This window comes from Fukomys damarensis, unplaced genomic scaffold (genome assembly GCF_012274545.1).
Source record: "Fukomys damarensis isolate Sample0158 unplaced genomic scaffold, DMR_v1.0_HiC HiC_scaffold_1, whole genome shotgun sequence".
NCBI lineage: Eukaryota > Metazoa > Chordata > Mammalia > Rodentia > Bathyergidae > Fukomys > Fukomys damarensis.
The window spans coordinates 68,624,876-68,650,987 of NW_022900913.1; the positions used below are offsets into that span (position 1 = coordinate 68,624,876).

At 39.2% G+C, this 26,112-nt stretch overlaps 1 protein-coding gene and 1 pseudogene across 20 annotated transcripts in view; both read left to right on the forward strand.

The window, feature by feature from the left end:
- The window catches only part of Shld2 (shieldin complex subunit 2), a 96,416-nt gene that overhangs the window by 29,405 nt on the left and 40,899 nt on the right, over positions 1-26,112 (forward strand). For 5 of the 20 annotated variants that reach the window (XM_033761764.1, XM_033761775.1, XM_010622565.2 and 2 more), the window contains one exon: positions 14,101-14,212. The exons of 11 other annotated variants lie outside the window; for them this stretch is intronic. The gene's annotated coding sequence lies outside the window, so the exon portion shown is untranslated. Of the gene's footprint in view, positions 1-14,100; positions 14,213-25,473; positions 25,870-25,928; positions 25,950-26,112 lie in introns of those variants that run through there. 4 more of the 20 variants (XM_010622557.3, XM_010622575.3, XM_010622570.3 and 1 more) reach the window with 3 other exon arrangements.
- Positions 5,536-9,500, forward strand: LOC104861257 (annotated as a pseudogene).

Genomic DNA, 26,112 nt, shown 5'->3' on the forward strand with positions numbered 1-26,112 from the left:
TTTTTTGGAGCCGGGGTCTCACTATGTAGTTGAGACTGACCTGGAACTCACTATGTAGCCCAGGCTGGTCTTGAACTCACAGTGATCCTCCTGCCTCAGCCTCCCAAGTGCTGGGATTACAGGCATGAGCCACCACACCCAAATAGGTGTTTACTTTTCTTGATGCTATTATGAAAGGTATTATTTTTATTAAATTCTTTCTCAATGAGTTTATGGGTACAGTGTACAGAGACACTTGATTTTTCTGTGTTGACTTTGTATCCTGCTGCACTACTGAATTTGGTTATTAATTTAGGAATCTTTTGGTGGAATCTTTTGGGTCTTCTATATAGAGAATCATGTCGTCTACAAATCACAATGATTTATTTGACTTCTTTTCCTACATATATCCCTTTTATTTCTTTCTGTTGCCTGATTGTTCTTGCTAATGTTTTGAGAACTATATTGAAAAGTGTGGTGATAGTAGACATCCTTGTCTTGTTCTTGATCTTATGGGGAAAACTTTCAGCTTTTCCCCACTTAATGTGATCTGGATGGTGGTTTGTCTTAAATGGCTGTAATGAAATGGAGACAAGGTCCTTCTATATATTCTGTCTATTCTTCATGGTTTTCATCATCAGTAGGAGCTTGGATTTTGTTTAAGACTTTTTCTTAAAAAATTGAGATGATCATGTGATTTTTGTCCTTTTGTTTAAGTGATGTATTATATTTACTGATTTACCTATGGTGAACCATACCTGCACTCCTAGGATGAATCCTACTTGTTCACAACATAAGATCTTTTTGATGATTTGTTGCCTCCTGCTTGGCAGTATTTTGTTGAGTTTTGTGTCAGTTTCAGTGATTGTCGTGTTGTTTTCCTTTTTGGTTGGGTCCAGAAATTTTCTGGTTTTGGAATCAGGGTAATGATGCTTTGAGGAATGACTTTGGGAGTACTCCTTCCCTGTCAATTTCATGAAAGCAGTTTGACAAATTCATGTTAGATCTTCCCTAAAGTTGTTGTAGATTTTGGAAGTGAATCCATTGAGACCTGGTTTTTTCTTAGTTGGTAGTTTTGTTTTGTTTTGTTTTGTTTTTTCCCTTCCATCTCATTGCTTGGTATTAGATTATTCAGGGTGTTTTTTTGTTTAATGTCTTCTTGACGCTGCTTTAGTAGGTCATATGTATCTAGGAATCTATTCCATTTCTTCTGAATTCTTTTTATTACAGTACAGTTTCTCAAAATAGTTATTAATAATCTTTAAAATTTTGGCAGAGTCTTTTTTATTTCTAATTACATTGATTTGGGTCTTTTCTTTCTACCTTGTGGTAAAATTGGCTAAGGATTTGTTATGGTTTGTGTTTAAATGTCTTTCCAAAGCCTCATGCTGCATTGGTGGACCCTTCTCAGAGGTGGCTGGATCTAGACTGTGTGACCCTGGAATTAATTCATGATATAATGCTAGGCTCATAAGCTCTAGGGTTAATGGTGTGCGTGCTACCTTCTTTAAGTAGGCAGATAAGAGGGGCAGAAAGACACCGTCAAGGTCTGTTGTTAATTTTGCTGCCTTCTGCCTGCCATGAACTGTTTTTCCTCTGCAATGCTGGTCTGCTATGACATCCTGCCATGGAGCCGCCCATTACAGACTGAAACCTCTACAAACTATGAGCTAAATACACCTTTTCCCCTTTAACTTCCTTTGGATTTTAGATGTTTTGTTTCAGCAATGAGAGAAAAGTAACTAAGACAGTGTTTGTTTATTTTGTTTATTTTTTCAAAGAACCAGCTCTTTGATACTTTCATTTTTTAATCTCAATTTCTTTAATTTCTGCTCTGAAGTTTTAAATTTACTTTCATGTACTATCTTTGGGTTTGGATTGTTCTTATTTTTCTAAGACTTTGTGGTGCATCACTAGGTTATTTACCTAAAAGGAAATGCACAGCTTAAAAATCAAAGAATGGAAAAGAGTATCCATGCAATGGGAATCCAGAAAAAAAGAGGAGTAGGTATCCTAATTTCAGACAAAGTGGGTCTCAAGCCAAAAATGGTCAGAAGTATCAGAAAGATTTCAAGCTAATATTGGTCACTCTACTTTTTCTGATGTGTGCATTCCAAGCTATAAACCTCCCTCTTTGGACTGTTTGGGACTGTGTCACAGAGGTTCCAGTATATTATATTGGCATTATCCTGAATTCCAGGAACTGTCTAATTTTTTCCTGAGTTTCTTTTGTGACCCAATAATTTTCAATAGAGTATTGTTTAATATTCATGTCTTTGTACAATTTCTGTGATTTCTTTTGCAGTGGATTTCTAGTTTCATTCCAATATGATCTGATAATATGCATGGGATAATTTCAGTTTTGTTTTTTTTTTTCCTTTACTTAAGCGTGCTTTGTGGGCTAGTATGTGGTTTATTTTCAACAAAGTTTCATGTGGTCCTGAGAGAATGTATATTCTGTTATTGTTGGGTAGAACACTCTGGAAGATAGGTATTATGTTTTGTTTTTTTGTCTAGTTGAACTGTTTGTGAAAGTATGGTATTGAGGGCCCCCATTATAATTGCGTTGGTATTTTATGTTCAGTAGTATTAGTTTTATGAAGTTGGGCATGCTGGTGTTTGGTGTATATGTTGGTGTTCAGTGTATATGTATAATTGTTATCTCTTCCTGTTGAATTAATTCCTCAGCTAATATGTAGTGACTTTCTTTGCCTCCTCTAATCAGTTTTAGCATGAAATCCATTTTATTTGAAATTAGGATGGCTACTCCTGCTTTTTATTTCCCTGGGTTCCTGTTACATGGATACTGTTTTCATCCTTTGATTTTTTTTTTTTTTTTGGGGTACTGGGGATAGAACTTGGGACCTTGTGCTTGTGAGGCAGGTGGTGGCATCAGTGAGCTAAATCCCCAGCAGATGTGTTTCTTATATACTGTATATCATTGAGTTTTGTTTCTTGATCCATTTAGCCAAACTGTGTCTTTTGATTGGGGAATTGAGAGCATTGACTCTGAGAGTTATTAGTGAAAAGTGTTGACTTATTCCTGTCTTCCTCATTGTTGGGACAAAATACCTAACACCTAGAAGTTAAAGGAGAAAAAGTTTATATTAGCTCACAGTTTGGAGAGTCCTGTGTGAGATTGTATCAGGAAGCCGAAGGGTCTGCACAAATTGGCTGAAGAGTCTGTGCTGGATGCCAGAAGACAGACATCAGTGGCAAAGGCGAAGAGTTGAACTCTTCTGAAGAAGCAAGTGAGCCTTCCTTCTTGTTTCCTTTTTTATTTCATTCATGCTACAAGCCCATTGGTTGGTACATTCACACCCAGGGTGAGGCTTCCATTTCTTAAATCCACGAAGTCACGAAGAACCATGTGAAGCTGCTTTAGTTACTTTTCTCTTATTGCTGAGTCAAAATAACTGACACCCAAAGTTAAAGGGGGAAAGGTTTTTTTGGTTTACAGTTTGTAGAGGTTTCAGTCCATAATTGGCTAGCTTCAAGGCAGGGTGGCAGAGGGGCAACAAACATTGCATGGTGGCAGAAGACAGCAAAAGCAGCAAAGGACCTTAACAGTGTCTTTCTGCCCCTTTTATCTTATTCAGACTACTTAGTGAGGGTAGCACTCACATCCTTAATCCTAGTGCCCTTGGGCCTAGCCCCACCATGAATCAATCACACTCTCTAGATTCAGCCACCTCTGAAAAATCGTGAGGCTTTGGGAGGGATATCTAAACTCAGGCCATAACAGAAGCCAATTAGTTGGATGTTTCTTATTCAAGGTAATACAACAGTTAACTAACACACTGTCATTGTGTTATTTTCCTGTTGCTGATTCTCCCCCTTGCCCCCCAACTACACCTACTTAACTGTTTGCTCTGCCTCATGTATTTATTTATTTTCCTTTTTCTTTTTTTTGAGACAGGGTTTCACTATGTAGTTCAGGCTGGCCTTGAACTCACCTTGTAGCCCAGGCTGGCCTCGAATTTGAACTCCCAGGATCCTCTTGCCTCAGCCTCTTGAGTGATGGGATTATAGGTGTGCACCACCACACCTATCTAGTTAGAACATTGTTTTGTTTTTTGGTGCATTGATTCTTTCAGATTTTTCAGCTTTGTTGGTCTCTTTCTAGGATATCCTTGAGAAGTTTTTGTAGTGCTGGTTTTGTGGTCACGAATTTTTTTGTCATGGAAATACCTTTTTCTCCATCAACTTTGAAAGAAAATTTTGTAGTATATGTAAGTCTGGGTTGGTTATCTTTTTTTTTTTTTTTGGTATAATGGATGAAACTCAGGACCTTGCACTTGAGAGGCAGGCTCCTCACGATGAGCTAAATCCCCAGCCCAGGATCTTTTAGAACTTGAAACACTTCAGTCCAGGCTTTCCTGGTCTTTAAGGTTTGTGTTGAGAAGTCTGCTGTAATTGTTATTGGGATTACCTGTGTAAGTGACTCATTGCTTTTCTCTAACAGCATTTAAAATTCTGTTCCTATGTTAAACTTCTGGTATATTAACTATATTATTACATGGACAGGTACTCTTTTGATCATATTTATTTGGGGTTCTACATGCCTCACTTATTTGTGTGTTTGATTTTTTCCTGATATTTGGGAAGTTTTCTATTATTTCTTTGAACAGATGTGTTAAGCCCTTTTTTCTGTCTTCTGATTTTTCCTTTATTCAAATTAATCTTAGATTAGTTTTCTTTGCATCATCTAGAAGCTGTTACATCCATTTTTGATGTTGTCATTGTTTTGAGGGTATCTCTGAATAATTTTTTTTTCTTTGAGATAAGACCTCTCCATGTAGGTAGTTCAGGCTTGCCTTGAACTCACTATGTAGTCCAGGCTGGCCTCAAACTCATGGTGATCCTCTTGCCTCAGCCTCCCGAGTACTAGGATTACAGGTGTGTGCTACCATGCCTGGCAGTAATTGGTCTTTGAAAATATCCTTGTGTTTTTTCCTCACATTGGTCCCTTCCACTACCCCTACTTCCCATATTATTTTTAATCTCCTGGATTTCTATTTGTAACCCTTTTGTGGACTCTAGTTCTTTGCCAAAATGAGTGTTCCTGATTTTTTTTATCATTTTGTTTAGCTTAGCAAGCTTTTTATTAGTGTCTTCTGTAAATTCCTGATTGTTTTGTTTCTTGCCTCCATTACCTGACTAGTTATATTTTGTGTGAGCCCTCCAGCCACCTCATCAGTCTGTGTTTTCCTTTCACATAATTTGGCTGTGTGCCTTTGCTTTCCTCTCCATCAAGACTCTATCTACTGGCTTTGGCAGAGTTGGGAGTTTTGGGAGGCATTTTGTTGCCTTGTCTTCTCATGTTTCTCTTCGTTTTATTTTGTGCTTAATTTTGTGGGCTTTTTATAGTGAAAGGCTATGTTGCCAGTATGGTGATCTTTTTAGTCTGCTTTTCAGTAGTGATGCATTTAGGGTGTGGCTATGTGGCTAAGTAGAGTCCTTTGTCTCTGTCCCAAGATCCAGTCATCTCTGTTAGTATAGGGTTGGGATATGCAGTGTAGTTGACTCACCACCCAGTCCTCTGGGAACGGACTGCAGTGCTGTTAGTCACAAAGGTAGGTCACTGTGGTTACCCTTCCAGAGGTGATTATTGGGCAAACTCAGTCTTTCACCTCAGTTTCTAGCTGTAGCTGGCTTCCAGGCTTATGTTCTCCTACCTCCTCAGTACCTTAAGTCACAATTGCCAGTGCTTAGGTTCCCCTAGGCTCATCTGCACTACTAGCATGTCACGTACCCGGCCACTGTAAACTGCCAATATGGTGAAGCTCACAAAGGCTGGCAAAAACCAAGGTGACCCCAAGAAAATAGCACCTCCCCTAAAAGAGGTAGAAGACAGTCATGATGAGGAAATTTCAGATGATGAACAAGATGACAGCAGCAGAGAAGAGGTTGTCATCCCTCAGGAAAAAGCAAGGAGGCTGCCATGACTCCAGTAAAAAAAAAAAAAAAAAGTAGTGATAATGAGGAAAAAAAAAAGTAGTGATGATGAGGAAGACTCTGAAGAAGAAGCTATGGGGACTGCACCGGCCAAAGGAAAGAAAGCTGCAAAAGCTGCTCCTCTGAAAGCCAAGAATGTGGCTGAGGTTGATGATGAAGATGATGAGGAAGGAGAAGAGGAGAATGAGGAAGAGAAGGAAGAGCCTGTCAGAGAAGCACCTGCAAAACAAAAAAAGGAAACAACCAAACAGAAGGAAGCTCCTGAAGCCAACAAGCAGAAAGTGGAAGGCACAGAAGCAACTTCAGCTTACATCTCTTTGTTGGAAATCTGAATTCTAACAAATCTGCTCCTGAATTAAAAACTGGTAGCTGGGCATGGTGGCACGCGCCTGTGATTCCAACACTTGGGAGGCTGAGACAGGAGAATTGCTGCAGGTTGAAGGCCAGCCTGGGCTACATAGTTCACGGCCAGCCTGAAGTACATTGTGAGTCTCTGTTTAAAAAAACGCCAAAACCAAAAACATGGTATCAGTGAAGTGTTTGCTAAAAATGATCTCACTACTATGGATGTCAGAATTGGTACAAATCAAGTTTGGCTATGTGGACTTTGAATCTTCTGAAGACCTGGAGAAGGCCTTGGGACTCACCGGCTAAAAAGTCTTCAGCAATGAAATTAAACTAGAGAAACCCAAAGGTAAGGGCAGTAAGAGAGATTGAGATGCATGAACACTTTTGGCCAAAAATCTCACTTCCAAATCACTCAGGATGAATTAAAAGTGTTTGAAGATTCCACAGAGATCAGACTGGTTAGAAAGGATGGGAAGAGAAAAGGGATGGCTTATATTGAATTTAAGACAGAAACTGATGCATAGAAAACCTTTGAAGAAAAGCAGGGAACAGAGACTGATGGGTGATCTGTTTCCCTCTACTACACTGGGGAGAAAGATCAAAATCAAGACTATAGTGTGGAAAGAACAGCACTTGGATGGTGAGTCAAAAACTGTGTTTAAATGACCTCTCCTACAGTGCAACAGAAGAAACTCTTCAAGAAGTATTTGAGAAGGCAACTTTTATTAACATGCCCCAGAACCAAAATGGCAAATCTAAAGGGTATGTGTTCATAGAATTTGCTTCATTTGAACAGGCTAAAGAAGCTTTAAACTCCTGCAATAAAAGGGAAATTGAGGGTAGAATGATCAGAATGGAGCTGCAAGGACCCAGGCAGTGGTCTAATGTAAGAAACCAGCCATTCAAAAATCCTGTTTGTCAAGGGTCTGTCTGAGGAAATTTATGAAGAGACCATAAAGGAATCATTTGACAGCTCTGTTGGAGCAAGGATTGTCACTGACTGGGCAACCAGCTTCTCCAATGAGTTTGGTTTTGTAGACTTCAACAGTGAGGTAGATACTTAGGCCACTGAGGATGCCATGGAAGCTGTGAAATCGATGAAACAAACAGTGTGGTCTGGGCCAACCCTAAAGGTGAAGGTGGCTTCAGGGGCCATGGTGATGGCAGAGGAGGCTTTGGGGGCCAAGGCAGTAACAGAGGCAGCCGAGGCAGATTTGGAGGCAAAGGTCAGGGAGGCTTTGGAGAGCAAAGTGGCTTCCAAGGTGTCAGGTGGGGAGGAGGACACTGTAAACCACAAGAAAAGACAATGAAGAGCCGGGAATTTAGCTCAGTGGTGTTGTGCCTGCCTTGCAGGCTCAAGGTCCTGAGTTTGATCCTTGGTACTGAAAAAAAAAAAAGAAAAAAAAAAAAAAGGCAAAGTTTGACTAGTCCCTTCTGTCCCTGTCTCTACCTATTCCATTGGAAAGAAAGGACTCTAGGGTTTTACTCTGTTACCTGTCAAAGATAGGGCCTCCTAGGGACATTCCAATCTGGTTTGCATTCTGAGGTCTACTTGGAAAGTATAGAGATGACATTTCAGGAGATATATGCCTACCTGTTGGCTTTTATTTTTTAATTTTTGTTTATTTTTTACACGTGTCTGGATTATTTCACTTAAGAGTGTGGTCTAAAGTTACATCCATGTAGCTAGAAATGTCTCAAGTTTATCTTTCTTTATGGCTGAGTAGTACTGCATTGTATAAAAAAAACCACATCTTTTTATCCATTCATTGGATGTTGGGTGTTTGGGCTATTTCCAAGATTTAGCTATTGCAAATTGTGCTGCTGTAAACATGGGTGTGCATATATCACTGTGGTATGATGCTTTTAATTCTTTCAGGAAGACACCAAGTAGGAGGAGAGCTGGGTCAGATGGAACCTCTAGAACCCTTTTGGTTTTGAGTAGAGATTCATAAACTTTTTAAAGAGACGAATGATAGAGCTAACCTTTGAATTTGTATTGTTTTATCCAATGTACAAAACCATTTATTTCCACAGATTGTGTGTGTGTGTGTGTGTGTGTGTGTGTGTGTGTGTGTGTTGGGGGGTTGTAAATGAAAACAGAATGTTTTTTGGACAAAAGTCCTAAACTCTGAAACAAGCAAACAAAAAAAACCTAAGGTAATCCAGGTATTATTGACATTCAGAGAAAAATGATTAATAACCCCAACTTTTTGACCTAGCAATCTCAGGTAAATTAGCAACAGTCATGTCATCTCAGATAAACTGGGTATTGACATACCTTAAGAATCAATAATATAGCACCCTTAACCTTCAAGAAGTGTACAATTATACTATAAAACAAATATTTACATACAGCAAGTATCTATCTCCACTAATGATGGAAAACAATTTAATAGTAGTAATCTAGAGTTAATAAAGATTAATAAAGCCTAATTGTTACACTGTTAAAGATAATAGGGGATTAGGAATGAGAGAATTAAAAAAAAATGAAAAATTAAACATTTGGAGATGAGAAGTTGGAGTAAATGTGTGATAAAGGATCCTACCATGGAAAAGAAGGGTATTTACAGAATTTGGTAAGGGTAACAGAAAATAGATCAGCGAGACATTGAAGATAAAAGAAAAATTATGGAGAACAAAAATAAAATTAAAAGGAAAGGACAAAAAACAAAACAAAACAAAACAAAAACAAACCACCCAGGAATATGAAAAAGAAAGAAGAAAGAAGAAAAAGGAAAAAGAAAATGAGTCATAAAGAGAGAATGTGTTTTGAAGTAATTGGTTTCCTTCTAGGATCTGCAGTTTCGGCATCTAGCAGGTATTGGTTATCTTTGCCTTGCTTTATGGCCTGTGGGTTTGTGAGGTGTGCCCCTTATTCCAGTAGCCCCTCTACTCCATGTTGTGGCAATGTTCATGCCAAGACGTGGCCTTACTTGAGTTGGGAGATGGGGCAGGCAGTACACCTCAGATCTGTGCTGGATGTAGGCAGCAGGGCAAGGGTTCAACAACTTATTGCTGGCAAGCACTTGCAGACCCAGGTGTTTGGGATTCTCACTGTGGAGGTGGGGCCCGTGTCCCTCCTGGCCTGTGTCCTTCCTGGCCAGTGTTTAAACTTCTCGGGATCTCCTTCTAACCTGCTCCCTGCCTGCAGCTTTTTCCTGTGGCTCTCACCCAGGCACTGTGAGAGGGTAACCCTGGGAGTCCTGAGGTGAAGTTGTTTTCAGTTGTTCTGAGTCTCAGATTTATATAATCAACCCCTCCCAAAATGGTGCCTGATCAAGTACTCTCTGGCAATATGGTGGGCACCCATGCTTGAATCCCTCCATGGCTGTTGGCTTCCGTGTGAAGGAGTTCCCTCTGAGCAAAACTGTGTGCTGTTTTTTTAGTTCACAAAGACCATGGGCCCTGCTGCCATTTATCCCTGTATCTCCCAGCTCTGGGAATTTACTTTTTTTATGGGGATCCAAATTCATTTCTCTGCCATCTTTGGAGCCCAGGAGAGTCCAAATTGTTTCCTTTTCTCTGAGTGGTGGGCTGTCTTTCTAACTTCCCTGTAGCTTCTTATTTTCCTGTCAGTTTTTTCCTGATTCTTGGCATCTGACTCTGTTTTTTTTTTTTTTTTTTTTTTTTTTTTTTTCTTTCTTCAACAAGTTATTTTCCAGTGTGGATTCTGGATCTTGGAGAGGATGAATTTTGCTACCTATTACTATCCCACCATTTTTCTTCTCTTAAAACCAGAATTTTGAAGGCAATGGAATATATTCAGAATAATGTGCTGATTGAAAAGAAAATCATCCTGTGATTCTCTATCTAGCAGAAAGAGCCTTAAAAAATGAGTGCAAAATAGGCACCAAAAATCAAAAGAATTTGTTTCCAACAGACCTGGGCTAACAAACTTAAAAACCTTAATAACACATATAGTAATTATAGCATACAGAGCAGTAGAATATAAAACCTTGGAAACACAAAAGGAAGGTGAAAGAATCATAAATTTCTAATTCTGTGAGGTAGAACACTTCTCTTTGAAGGTAGATGGAAATAAATTTCAAGATGCTTATTTTAATCTCTAGAACAACTGCTAAAAAATAACATTGGTCTAAGCAAGATTAACTGTTATGGAATTGCTCTCCAACTATAAACAGCTAGAAGATATGTGAAAAAACTTCTTTTCAGACATTAGGTTATAGGCAGTGTAGGATGCTGTTCCCTGAGGGAGGGAAGTAGGCAGCATGAACTCTACAGATGTGCCAGCATGCTATCTCCAGGCAGTTTCCAGAGTGGATTGGAGCACAGAGAACCCAGAAGAGTGTGGTGAAGCCAGGGCACCTGGAATCTGTGGGGGCAGAAAACTGAGGGAATGACAAGAAATCTATAAAAGTGAGGGATGTCTGGAGATCCATAGACTGGTGCTCTGGAATGAATACTCAGCCAGAGTATTCTGGTTGAATACTCTGTATGTGAAAAACATGAAAGTCTACAATGCTGGAGAAAGTCACATTGGAAACCAATATGCTAAACAATTCCAGGAGTTCACATATGAAAAGTTTGTTTCACTAAGCATAGTGGAGAGACTCTTTCATTTATGAGGCATTGGCTGGAGTCCTTGGAAATGAGTAAAATTAGCCAGACTAAAATCCTCTTTAAACCTACCCTAATAAAACTTAAAGGCAAAATTTGAGATACTCATACTTACAATTCCAGAACTCTGGGAAGCTGAGGCAGGAAGATTGCGGATTTGAGCCCTGTCTGACTCATATAGCAACTTGGCAAGACTCTGTCTCAAAAGAAAAAATAGAAAATGGACTAGGGATGTAGCTCAGTGCAAAGGTTTTGGGTTCAGTCCCCAGTACTGATAAAAATCCAATCACATCAAAAGGAAGTAAATTGTGTGCCAAAAGTAATTACAATGTTCTCTAAAAGAATACTGTCAAATGCAGTACCCAGCAACTAAAATTTTGTTCAACATCAAATAAAAGATGACTTAGTATGCAAATAAAACCAGGAGAATGACCATAAGCAGCAGAAGAACAATAAATAGAAAGAGACTCAGAAGCACAGAATAATAAGAAATCATTCTGATGTTTGAATTATCAGAAAAGTATATCAAAAGTTATTAGTGCATTCCATATAGAAAGTAGAGTACGATATAAATACAAGAAAAGAAATGAGTGATAGGTGCCCCCCCATGTTTATAATGGCACAGTTTGTAATAGCTAAATCTTGGAAACAGCCCAAATGCCTGTCAATTGATGAGCGGATAAAGAAGATTTTTTTATAATGGAGCACTACTCTGCCATAAAGAAGGATGAGCTTTAGACATTCATAGCTAAATGGATGGACCTTGAGACCATACTCTTAAGTGAAATAAATCAGACACACGTGTAAATACCAAAATGTTTCTCTGGTGTGAGAAACCAAAAGTGGAAATAAGGACTAAAATGTATAATAGATATTGGGAAATGGGAAATGGGAAGAAAATGTTCAAATGGGAAGGAGAACAAGGAGGGAGAGAGGAAGGAAGGGACAAGAAAAAAAGTGAAAATAGAAGGAAAAATGGAAACAAAGCTTTTGCATATAGGGAGGGGAGTGGTATAAGGGGCAGGGGGATGGGATAAAATATAATTTATTTAAAAAACCCCAATCAATAAGTGGGCAAATAAACCAGACACTTCTTTAAAAAAAAAAAAAGGAAAAAAAAAAAAAGAGAAATGAGTGATAGGTAAAGAAGATTCAAATATACAGTGGTACTTAGGTTCACAAAGAATTCTTTCCACAATTCTGGTTGCAAACTGATGAGTCAAATTCAGTGGTTTGGGTCCAGTGTTGACCTTATGGGGAAATTTGAGTAGGTCCTCATCTAATTTGGTTTGCAATCAGATTTGTCGAAAGAATTAAGTTTGTGAACTAAGGTACCATTGTATCTAAAAGTAAAAATAACATGTCCAAAATAAAAACAGCAATACACACCTGCACAGAAAAGTGAGGGTAGTAGCAGATTAGATACTGCAGAAGAAAAGATAATTGAGTATGAAGATACAACAAAAATGAAGCACAAAGAGTGGACCAAAATTAATAGTGCATCAGTAATCTGTGGAAAAATAGCAAGTTGTCTAAGTGTGTGTGTGTGTGTGTGTGTGTATGTCTGTGTGTGTGTGTGTACTGGGGATTGAATTTAGGACCTTGCACTTGTGAGGCAGATGCAGTGCCATTGAGCTAAATCCCTGGTTCTAATGTGTGTTTAATTGGAGTCCCAGGAAAGAGGTGGGTAGGCAGAAAAATTATTTGAAGAAATACTGACTAAAAAATTTCTAAATCTGATGAAAACTATAAAGGTTCAGACCTAGGAAACTCAGTGAACCCCAAGTAGAAGGAACATAAGTGCAATCACACCTAGATGCATAATAATGAAATTGCTGAAAGCAATAAAATATTAAGTTATTACAAGTTGCCAAAGAAAAAACATATTACAGGGGAGCAAAGCTAAGTGTTACAGAATGAATATATGTATCCATACAAAATCCATTAATTGAAATATTGGCCCCTTGTATGATGAAATTAGAGTTGGGGGCTTTGGAGGTGATTAGGTTACAAGAGTGGGATTAGTGCCCTCATGAAAGGGACCTGAGAGAGTTCTCTTGCATTCTGGTTATTTTTAAAATTGAGCTTATTGGTACATTTTAGGTATACAGTACAGTGACCGTGAAAAGAGAGGTCTCTTAAAAACAGTAGGGGATCATGAGAAATCGATCCATCAACTCCTAGATGATGCAAAGAAGAATAATGTAAGACTGATAGGAATCCATGAAGTAGCAGGAGAAAATACAAATGGCTTAAAAAAGCTCTTCACAGAATTAATGACAGAAAACTTCCTAAACAGAGGGGAAGAATTTGACATACAGATAAGCGAGGCATACAGGACTCAACTAGCCACGATAAAAAAAAAAAAAAAATCTATGCCTAGACATATAATAATCAAAATCCCAGAAATCTCTTGCATTCTTTCTGCTGCCGCCGTGTGAGTTTACACGAAGTCTGTAACCTGGAAGAGAACTTTCAATAGAGCCTGGCCATGTTAGTGTCTCACCTCAGACTTCTACCCTCCAGATCTGGGGGCATTTTGGTTTCTACAAGCCACTCAGTACATGGTATTTGTTACAGCAGCACTAACTGACTAAGAAGCTAAGATATAAACTATGTAAATCCAAAGACAAAGGAGCAGTCCCTTCAAAGTACTGAAAGACAAATAAAAGCTGTCAATCTAGAGTTCTATAATCAATAAAAATACCTTTAAAAAGAATTTTTTTTTTCAGTACTGGGAATTGATACCAAGGCTACCCTACCATTGAGCCACGTCCCCACCCCTTTTTATTTTGAGATATTAAATTGCCCAGTCTGGCTCCAAATTTTAGCCCTCCTGCCTCAGCCTTCCCAGTTGACTAGGATTACTGGCATATACCACCAAACCTGGTAAGAATTTCTTCCAACTAACAAAGCTGAAAGAATTTCTTGTCTGAAAGGTAGGCTGGGGATGGTGGCACACACTCAGCACTGAGGTAGGATTGTTGTGAGTTCAAGGCCAGCCTAAACTATATAATGAGACCCTGTCTCAAGAAACCAGAGGGGGGAAAAACAAGTTTCTAATGCAAAACCAAAATTATACCAGAAGGGGAGTTGGATGTATAGACAGAACCAGAAGTGTTACTTATGTGGGTTCCTTGTTTTTAAACTGTAAAGGATAATTGTTTCTGTAAAGTAAAAATAGTTGTAACATATTTTGGGGTTTATAGCATTTCATGTGTATATCATACGCAGATGGGCCCCTGGCTTATGACCATTCAGTGAAATGGTGCTTTGACAGTGGCGTGGAAATGATAAGCACTCCATTGAAACCATCCCTTGAGTTTTGCCTCTGATCCTTTCCAAGGTGAGTGATCTGTGGTGGGATCCTCTCTGTTAATGCCAGGCAGCAGTGCACTGTGAAGGTAAACAACCAAGAGTCTACAGTGGGCCATACTGCTAATCTAGGGTGTGGAGCAAGGTAACTAATTTATTCCTTAGTGTCCTCTAAGCCCATGATAGATGTTCCTGATTGTCAAATATGAATTTTTACTGATTCAGACATGTCCCCAATGGGGCATTTGGTTGATCTGTTACATCTCCTTTATTCAAAACAGCCCTAACTTATTTATTTATTTTCCTATACCACTTGCTTATTGAAGAAACCAGGCCATTTGTCTTGTAGAATATCCAACATTCTGATTTTTTTCTTATAGGGGATTGAACCGAAGGCCTTTGCACTGAGCTATATTTGCAGCTCTTTATTTCTTTTTTGAGACAAGATCTCACTAAATCACTATGTAACTCAGGCTAGGTTTGAGCTTATGATCCTTTTGCCTCAGCCTCCCACAGTGCTAGGATTACAGGTGTGCACCACCACGCCCAGCTTCTTCATCCTGGTTTCATTTCCATGTGGTATTAATGTGTTTTTTTATCTTTCAGTAAGCACACACCTCAAATCAATGTTAGATACAGGGCTAACATTTAAGCAAGAGTACGGTGTAGGGCTGGGGATTTAGCTCAGTGGTGCCGTGTCTGCCTTGCAAGTGCAGTCTTGAGTTTGATGCCAGGTACTAAGAAATCAAAACATTAAATAGTACCTTTCCTTTTAGACAGTTAATGGACAAATTCTTCTTGACTGGTTGTTGACTAATTTGTAGGTATTAGAGATCTTAATTTCTAAGCACATAGTAATTTTTCCTGAATATTCAAGAGTTACTCTTTTTGTGTAATTTTCCTTCTTAATAGTAGTACAGCTTGTGTTTCAAGAGTCTTGAAAGCACACAGTCTCAGTGCTCTGCAGAAATAGCGACTGCTGTGACAAAGCCCATAATTTGGGTGGCTTAAACAGCAGAAATACATTGTCTCACAGTTCTGGGAACTGAGTCTGAAATCAAGGTTTTGGCAGGATGATCTGCTCCGTTTTTTTTTTTTTTTTTTCCTTTTTTCTTAAGTTTTTTGAGACAGGGTCTTGATATTAATTCAGGCTGGCCTTGAACTCAGCTATGTAGTCCAGGCCTCAAACTTGTGGCAATCTCCTGCCTTAGCCTCCTGAGTACTGAGATTACAGGCATGCACCACTACACCTGGCTTGTTCCAGTATTAAATGCATTTTCAATTTAAAAATTTTTAACTTATGATTGATGTAACAGGATATAATCCATTGGTTGAGGAGCATCTTTATCATATATCATGCCTTTTATAAATATATTTATTAAAATACATTTATATATTATGATAAAATAGCACAAAGGATAGTGGGGGGAAATGGAAGAATGTTGTCGTAAGGTTGTTTGACTAGGTTAAGTGATATAGTGTTATTTAAAGATTATTGTTTGAAAGTCTATAGCAATGGCTAAGGCAGTATAATGTAAAAGTGGTATAAATACTAATGCAGTGGAAGTGGTGTTTGGAGGAGGAATATACCATGAAATGCTTACCTTAGAAATCAAGAACAGTGACATATCCCAGTCTACACAAGAAGTTAGCAAACTTCAGCCTGTAGGCCAAATTCAACAAATTATCTGTTCTTGTATGGTTTGTAATTTAAGAATGGTTCTGATGTATTAAAATGGCTCAAAGAAAATGAAAAAGGCAACTGTTGTTTCAGCATGTGAAAATAGGAAGTTCAAATTTTGGTATTCGGGATCGAACTCAGGTCCTTGTGCTTGTGAGGCAGGCACAGTGCCACTGAGCTAAATCCCTGGCCCAGGTCTTTTGTTTCTGGATATCAGGATTTTCTTTAAAGTCACAATGGTGGTCTCAGCATATGGATAAAAATATAGAAAAATAGAACACAATGGAGAGCTCGGAAATAGCCTCATATTTTCCACCCAAGGGCCAAGGCAATCCAACGGAAGAAAGAAAATGTCACTCTATCTCCTCATCTGTGCGGGAAGCACTGAATAACCACCCCTACCCCACAAACAGAAACGAATGCAATCGCAATGGGTTAAATACCTAAAATGCAAAAACAAAAACTATAAAACTTCTGTATCTCTCTTGCTACATGACAAATTCCCCAGGACTTAGTGGCCTAAAGCGATAGTAAATTTATTACTTTATAGTTGCTGTATGTCAGGAATTCAGGAGGAGCTTAGCCAGGTAATTCTGGTTCAAGGTCTTTTGTGAGGTCAGTCAAGGTGTTAGCTGTGTGTGGTTATTGGAAGTCCCAGTTGGGCCTGGAGAACCCTTATGAGTGACCCATGTCCATGGCTTTGGTCAGAGCCTCGGCTCTTCCCTGGCTGTTAGAACTCAGTTCTTCACTCTCTGTAGGTGCTTGGATGCCCTTACGACCTGGCAGCTGGCTTCCCTCACTGAGCGACTAGAGGGGGAGAGCAAGGAGAAACTGTAGGTCTGTTATGACCAAGTCATGGATGTCACACTGTCCCTTCGTTGTATTCTTTCTGTTCATTATTAAGTGAGGAATCATTTACTGTCTGTATTGGTCAGTGAGTCAAAGACTGAAGACACCAGAGGCTGAGACTGTGTGCCCAGTTGCAGCCCTTCAGGGTGAGGGGTGCACAAGACACAGTCCTGTGACTTGGCAATTTCACTTCTATGTGTTTGACGGAGAAGTGAGAATAGGTGTGCACAAAGTTATTAACTCAAAATGTTAGAGCAGTTTTATTTTTAACAGTCAGAAATTGGAAAATCTGTAATTTGCACCAGCTGGAAAATGGGTAAGCAGATGGTATGTGCACACCAAGATTGCGGCTGAGCAGTCAGAGGTATTTAGCCACTGATAGACTCAGTGGTGTGGATGAGAGCTGTGTTAAGACAAATGACATAAATGAGTTTTACTGCATCATTTGCATGATGTTCTACACAAGGGGAAAACTGTTCTCCAGTGATGGAAATCAGAGAACAGTTTTGCGGTGGAGGAAGAGGGAAACCTTAGAAAGGGATATGAAGAACTGGGGGTGGTAGTGCATGCCTGTAATCCCAGCTACTTGGGAAGCTGAGCTGGAGTCTCAGAAGTTTGAGGTCAGCCTGATCAATTTAGGAGCAAAATTCAGCCTATCCACCATAAAAGAGAATGGGTGTGGGCTGTAGCTTGGTGTAAGAGTGCTTGCCTGGCATGTGTGAGGCTCTGGGTTCAGTCTCTAGTACCACACATGCACATGCACACACACACAGAAAAAGGCAGAGTGATACAAAGGAATTCCTGGAGTCTGTGGCAATGTTTTGTGTCGTTTTTGGGTGTGTGGTTGCTTAGGAAGAGATCATGTCGATGTCAGTGAGCACCAAATAGAATTCTTAAACCTATGCATATTATGAAATGCTTGCACCCTAGATTTTTAAAATTTTTTGTTAGTACATGTTTGCAGTACATAATGATTACGTTCATGGTGGGGAGTTGGTACATGTGCATAACACATCTTAATTACCTTTTCATGCTCTTCCCTTCCTTTCCCTCCCCCTCCTTCCATCTTCTTTCCTATTATCTGCCCTTTATTTTGTTCTTTATTCAGTTTGGGTTTCTCATATAAGAGAAACCATGTAATATTTAAATTTGTGTGTCTGATTTATTTCATGTGACATTTATGCTTCTGTGTCTGATACATAGTTCAGGCTGGCTTTGAATTCATTAGGTAGCCAGCTGGCCTTGAACTTGCTGCACTCCTCCTGCCTCGGCCTCCTAAGTGCTAGGATTATAGGTCTGTGTTGCCACACGTGCCTTTGTCTGGTGTATTTCACTTAAAATTATGGTCTCAAAGCACATCCATTTTCTTGCAAATGACTCAAGTTCATCCTTTCTTAAGGCTGAGTAGTACTCCATTGTGTATAAATACCATATTTTCTTTATCTGTTGATAGATATACAGTATAGACCATTTTCAAGATTTAGATATCATGAATTGTGCTGCTTGCTATAAACATAGATATGCATGTATCATTGTAGTATGATGTATTTAACTCTTTCAGGAATATATCTAGGACAGAAATAACTGGGTTGAGTGAAATTTCTTGTCTTAATTTCTTGAGAAATCTCCATATAGATTCCATAATGATTGTACTAGTTTACATTGCTACCAACAATGAAGAAGGATTCCCCTGCCCAGTTGTGCCAGCATTTGTTGTTATATGATTTCTTGATGATAGCCATTTTTTCTGGAGTAAGATGGAATCTCAGTGTTGTTTCAGTTTGCATTTCTCTAATGGGGACAGGGAGAATGACAAAGGAAAAATTTGAAAAATTGAAACCTTAGGAGTAAGAAAGAAAAGAGAAAAGTGAGAGAAAGGATCCTATTATGGACTAGAAAGGTAGTTATAAAGCAATGAGAAATTGAAGATAAAAGGCAAAAAGGAGAAAAAGGAATAATGTAGTGAATAAAAATAAAAGGAAAAAGGATCAGAATGAAAAAGGAGAGAAAGAAAGAAGGAAATGAGTCCAAAAACAGTGAAAAGTTTTTCTTTTTGAATGAGTGGTTTCCTTGTGGGATCTGCAGCTGTGTCCAACTTGTCTTGGTTTTCTCCACCTTGCCTCTGACCTTGTGGGTCTGTGAGGTGCACTGCTATTCCAGAGGGTCCTCTGTTTACCCTAGGATGTGGCAGTGACCTGGGTTTGCTCACAGTGGTGGGTGGGGAAGGCAATCAACCTCAGATCTGTTCTGGAGATAGGTGCAGGGCAAAGGTTCAAAGTCTTCATGCCACAGGCACTTTCAGACCCAGCTGTTTCTGAGCATATCTCAAGCGGGCCTGGTGTCTCACTGCAGGTGGTGGTACCATGTCCTTCTCGGTTTGAGTTTAAACTTGTCAAGGGTATCTTCTAGCCCACTCCCTGTCGGTGGCTGTCTCCTATGGCTCTCTCACTCAGTCACTGTGAGAGCGTACACTAGGAACCCTGAAGTGGTTTTTCAGTTGTTCTAGTCCCAGATTTCAATAATCAACCCCTTCCTGAAATGGTATGTGATCAAGTGCTCTCTGGCAATATGGCCTACCCCTGTGCTTGAATCCCTCTCTGGCCATTGCCGGCTGTGTGTAAGGAGTCCCTCCAAGCCAAACTCCATGTTGTTTTTGCAGTTCATAAGGCTTTGTGCTCCCCTGCCATTTCTCCCTGGATTTCCCAGCTCTGGGTGCTTATCTTGCTCTGGGGATTTGGGTGTTCCTCCCTGTGACCTAAAAGCTGGGGAGAGACTCCAGATTGTTTCCTTCTTTTCTTTGTGTTATGGACTGTCTTTGTTGGTTCTAATATGGCCTTCTCTGCAGCTTCTAATTTATCTTGTCAGTTCCTTACGGATTCTAGGTAATCTGCCTCTCTCTCTCTCTCTCTCTCTCTCTTGCTCGCTCTCTTTCTCTCTTTCTTGTTTTCACTAAATCATTATTTTTAGTGTATCTGGGTTCTAGATCTTAGAGAGGCTAAATTTTCCTACCAATCCCTACTCTGCCATTTTCTGTCTCTATCCTTCAGATTTAAAGGCATTTTAAGTGTAGGGAAGAATGTTTAGGGCAGAGGGGACCACGAGTACAGAGGTGTTGAGGTGTATTGTGGGATTTTAAAGGAAGCAAGAGGTAAGAGTTTAGGTCAGAAAGGTACCTCTGTCATTTGTGGTTTGCTGTATTTGCGCCTATTTTAACTTTCTTAGCAACAGGTTTTTAATTTGAGTATTTAATGTCTGAGAGGTTAGCATATCATTACCAGATCATTACTGTAAAAATGAAAGAGGGGCTGAGAGCACTGCTAAGTGATATAGCACTTCTTAGCATACCTGGTTTCCATCCCCAGCTACACACATACACATGCACATGGGGGGGTGAAGGGGTGAGGGAAAGGGAGAAAAAAGGGAATGAATATGAATCTTTTGGATATGAGGGAAACAAGGGAGTAATAGTGGGAGATGCCTTTTTTTGTTTGTTTGCTATTTTGAGATAGGATCTCACCATCTTCCTCAGGCTGGTCTCAAACTTGGGGCTTAGAGGAATTCTCCTCTTCCTGCTTCAGCCTCCCCAATAGCAGTGAGTTCAGGTATGCACTACTATAACCAGTTTGAGAGAGATGTCTTCCTAAAGACCATTTATCATCTACCTCATAATGAAATTCTCAGTTGGACATCTTTGGTAGTAAAGCTCCTTATATTGAAGTTTTGTTCTCACACTTGTCAAGATAAGTCACACTTAGTGAATGTTTGGTGTAACTCAGTGGCAGGGTTCTAGCTTGGATTTTAGCCCCACAGTTGGGCAGATAAAAGACGCAAGAGCCAATATAGTTTGGTGGGTAAGAATCCAGGCTCTGTAGTTTGATTTCCTCCATTCCAGTTGTTTCTCTCCCCTTGCAGGTCTCCTAGTACCTGAACAGGCTCCTTACCTTCTGTGATCTCAGTGTTCTGGGGGCAGGTGGAAGACTCAGGAAGACCAGTTCCAGGCTCTTACAAATAATCCAGATGATGCTGGTGGAAGGTAGGGAGTAGCAGGTGGAGATGAGAAAAGTAGTCAGCCCCTGAATAAATATTAGAAGGACTTGATGACAAATCAGAGTAGAGTATGAGAAAAAGAAGAATCAGTGACAGCATCAAGGTTTTTGGTGCGAGGACCTGGCTGTGCCATTTGCTGAGATGAATATACTTTTTATGAAGGCATGCCATGCTGTTAGTAGCACAGCTTTTTTGTTTATTTTGCTTTTCATTTTTTGTAGGAGGTAGGTGGAGATGAGAGCAAGCAGAATGATTCCAGGAAGACCCTTGTGCCTACCTTTTGAGGTCATGGTTACTCATCTTAGTGTTTTCCTTTGACCTTCCTTAAGAAAGGCAACCTTGACTAAGCCGATTCTTAAACATGTGTCTTCTTGCCAACTGAGACATCTAGTAATGCTGGATTTAGAAAGGGTTTATTCTGTTGTCTGCAGCTTCATTACCTAGAACTGATAGATGACCCTCTTTTTATTCCCCTTAATTGCAAAATGGATTAATCCTTTTTCCTACATATTCAATTATTATATGTGTCCTGAGATTCTGGAGTGTGCCTTTTTTTTTTTTTTTTTTGTTTGTTTGTTTGTTTTTGTTTTTTTGCTATAATTCAACCTCACTTCAATTAATATTTTTTTTGTTACTTAAACATTTTAACAGGAAAGTGGAGCAGAATGTTTTCCCTTGCTGTTTAAGGTGTTGCTATTTGTTATAATGCCTCTGAGAAAATGTAGTAGGGGTGCACTCTTCAGTAACAGTACTGTATTCATGTATGTGTATAGTTTTGACTAGGATGATGGAATTTCTCTGCAAGCCTAGATATTGTTGGGAGTGAAAAGAGAAACAGGGTGATACCAGAACAGCAAGCTTAAACCAAGACTATCCTGGGCAAGTCAGAATGTATGGTCATCCAAGCTGGGTATTATGGTGCATGCCTGTAACCCAGCACTCAGAAGGCTAAGGCAGGAGGATCACTGTGAGTTCGAGATGTAAGAAATCAGTCATCTTCTTGCATGTTTGTTTTAGTAGCTGTTACTTCAGATACATGAATAGATGGTAACATTAAACTTCAACAGCTTTGGTTCTCGAGGTGTACAGCTAATACACAGGTAGCTTATACGCTTTCAGAAGTAATGTAAAATGTGGCAATATTCTGTCAATCAATCCTTCCTTCCTTCCTCCCTTCCTTCCTTCCTTTCTGGGGCAGTTTGAGACGGGGTCTTGTTATGTAGTTGAGGCTGGCCTTAAACTCACTAGGTAGTCCACGCTGGTCTTGAACTTGTGGCAATCCTTCTGTCTCAGCTTCCTCAGTGCTCAGATTACAGGTATGTACCACTACACCCAGCTGTTCTATCATTGTAAATAGTAATTCAGACACTAGCATCTAATAATCTTTAATACTTCTTAAGAGTAGAATTTGGCATGAATATACATAGCATATGGATTATTCATACTCAGTATTAGATGTTTGCACAAGTGAATTAAGGTAACAGATTAGTTAAATGAGATTAAAACATAAAAGAGCTGTATAACTTGTGTTATATAGGAAAGAAATGGTTTTTAACCTCAGGGTAAATAATGGTAAAGTGAACATTGTTCTTTAAAAAAAATGTATATCTTACCATCCCTGATTTTTTTATAGTCTTCTTGTTTTATCTATCAGTGTATTAAGAAAACAATTTTGTATGACAATGTATGTTCTTCATGATTTTAAGTGGTTGTCTAGTTGGCCTTTGTTTGGATGTGCCCTGATTTATTTAACCAGACACCGTTTATGCTCATTTTCCTAGCATTATAAATGAGTGGTATGAAAATACCCAGAGCTGACTCAGAATTAATAAATCTCCAGAAGTTTAATTGCGGGACACAGGGCCATAGTAGGCCTTGAAGACTTTAGGTATACGTTGCCACTACAGAAAGATTTCACCAATTTAGACTCTTAACAGTATAAATCACTGCCCTGTAGTCTTGCACCCTGTCCAGGAATCTTTGCTAGTTTTACAGGTAGAAAATGTTTGCTCATTACTTTATATCTTTCACTCTACTGCGAGGGAGTATTTTTAGTGTTCTAAACCATGTAGTTTTTTCCTGTGACATATATCTGCTTATCCCTAACACGTTTTTCTATTACTTTGTCTGTGTGTATATATGGTTGCATGGTCCTCATATGTTAAGAGTTTTAATCCAAATGTAATTTTAAATTCAATATCATTTCAGTTTTTAATCATACAATAGTAAGGTACCTCTGCACCCTTACTAGCAAAATTACTTTCTAGAATGCTACCAAAGTAGTGGGAAGACTAGCCCACTCAGACATTGTTTGTAACATTATAAAGTATCCCAGTTTAAAAAAAAATAACAGTATATTATTTCTTTTTTCCAGTACGGGTGATGGAGCTCAGGACCTTGCTCTTGCAAAGCAGGTGCAACACCACTGAGCTAAACCCCCAGCCTACAATATAATAAAATATTAAGAGCTATAAGGGAATAGAATTAATATGAGAAAAGGAAAAAATGGAAATAGTCTTTGTAAATAGGGAAGGGTAGAGGGGTTGAAGGCAGTGCAGGGGAATGGGAAAAAAATAACCAAGATAGATTTTGTGAAAGTACAAATTTCCAGTGATGGAATGTCATCATATTGTATACCTAAAATGTACCAATAAAATTAATAAAAAAGTACATACTTAAAAAGTAAAATTTCCATACTTAATAAATCTATAACTAAGCATTTATCATAAGAAAATAATTGAAAACTGATGCTAAATGCATTAATATTTATTGCAGAAATATTTATAATAATGATAAGTTAGAAACATGTGAATGAATTAAAAATAATGGCTAACTAAATTAGATTTATTATTAAGGTATCAAGCTATCATTAAAATGGTTAGGACCTTGAGCCTGGTGTGGTGGCATATATGAGTAATCAGGAGACTGAGGCAGGAGGATTGTCAGGAATCTGCACTATACAGTGAGTTCAAGACCACCTTGAACTACATAGTGAGACCCTGTCTCAAAAAATAAAATAAAATAAAATAAAAACGGGCCAGGGATTTAGCTCAGTGGTTCTTCTGCCTGCCTCACAAGTGCAAGGACCAAGGTTTGACACCTGGTACAAAAAAAAAAAAGAGATTAGAACCTTCCCAATTGGCATATAAGGGGGACCATGTATGGATTGAAGCAGAACACAAAATTATTTCAATTTTATTATTAAAACTGTATAGGGATGTGTAGGGGAAGGATAATAAGGGAAAAGAAAAAAATGTGAGATAATGAAAAGATGGAAATAAAGTGTTTATAGATGGGGAGGGGAGGAGGGGGTGAAGGGAGGGCAGAGACAAAGGGAAAATATGAGAACCAAGATCTGTCATGTAGAGGTACAAATTCCCAACAATGAATGTAACTGTACTGTATCCCTAAAATGTACCAATAAACTCAATTAAAGCTGAAAAAAAATAAAAATAAAGTAAACAGAAAAAAAGCTGTATAAAATACACATGAACACAAGACCATGTTATTTTCAGTTAACAGAAAATCTTTCATTTGATAGATAAAGGTGTTTTTATTAGAGATGTTTTCAAATATGTACAGAAATAGAAAGTATATCATAGTGAATGCCATGTAACTGTCCCCTGGCTTCACCGCTGTCAGTTTGTGTTTTCAGTAAGCTGCAGAGGGGGTTAAATGTTGCATCTGTGTTATTCTAAAACCCATGCTTTCAGTTACAGTCCTCTTCATTTTGTCAGTTGGTGTCACCAAGGACCTTATGCTTACTTGGTGTTTTAGTAAAATAGACACAGCAAGGGCACATGCCGGCCATACCCCATTATAACAGTTAGAATGGGTTGTAAGGCAATGGACAGAGTCCTCTCTTTAACCCTGTGTATTTTATAATAAGCATGTTTTAGCTGCAGTGTTCAGCAAAGACAAAACCTGCTGATACGAGTTCATCCTGCTTTTTAAATCTTTGATCCATTTGTCAGACTCTGGCCACTCTAAAGGTGAAGGCCTGGTGTATTGGTCTTTTTGACCACAGTGGCCCTCTGCAGGTTGGGAAATTGTGTAATTATTAGCTATGGTAATGGACATGTGCTTGCAAGTTTCATCTGGTATCTTCATGAGCTTTACCCTCTGAGTACACAGAGTACATACCCTAGAGTCTTTGAAACTCATCTGGTGTCCCAGACTTCATTCTTGTATGTAATTTTGCTAAGAAAAGCATTGCTTTCCTCTGCCCTTACCATTTTTCATCCGCCTACTCTCATACTCACAACTCCTATAAATTGTAGTACTTAGTAGCAGCAGTCTTTGGTATAAAGCAGTTTCATTATTTTTGTGTTTAATTACTCATTTTTAAGCCAGGTGAGGTGGCACATACATGTAATCCCACCTCTTGGGAGGCTGAGGCAGGAGGATTGCTGTGAGTTATAAGCCAGCCGTGGCTATATAATTAGTTCAAGGCCAACCTAGACAATGTAGTGAGTGAGACCTTGACTGGAAAAGCAAGCCAAAACTAAGCAAAACAAAAACCAGATCACTCATTTTCTAGATAACTTTTAGAGGGCCAGAGGTATTGAGGTATTGGGACTTACAGCCAAGGCAGACCTAAGTCATGTTACATATAAATAGCTTGTGCTCTGTGGAGTTTTGACTCATCTCAAGCATCTCCTGTCTTGGGGATTTCTCTGAACTCTCAAGGCCACTCTGTGTCACCCCTGTGTGTTGCATCAGCAGTCTCTGCCCAGGAAACTCATAGGGTGTTGGAGCTTATCTTTGAGCTCTGCTGTGACCCTGTCCGATGCTGTGATACAAGAAGTCTGAAGTTCAGGAGTGAGGAGGTGCAGTGTGATTTGTAAAGCATAATTGGATGTGTGGAGAGTAAAGGAATGGGATTTGACAGGTTCCGCAGAGATGTATGAGACAAACGTGTGGCTCATGGAAGAAGAGACAGAGAAAAAACCAGAGCAGTGAAAAGACCAGTTAGGGGAGAGGGGTACTCTAGAGAGGAGTTCCAAGTCGGAGTGGTGAGACACTGTGAGTGCTTATTCGGCAATCTGAGCTTCATTACTGTCTTGATAGAAGGAATTAAAATCCGAGTCCAGAACCTGTAGGAGAAAATGGTAAGCGAGCATACAAAGCAGTGAGTGCCGTAACCCTTGCTAGATGTCTCGGAGATGACCTCCAATAGGCTATCCTTTAGGTAAGCCAGTCGGGGTAGCATTCCTGGCCCCGTGTTGGGGTGGGGAGAAGAGGGGACTCCTGGGCTATAGTGTGCTCCTTTTTTCCTGAACATTAAACAGCACTGGCATTTATTTATTTATTTGTTTGTTTGTTTATTTATCTATATTTGAGACAGAATCTTG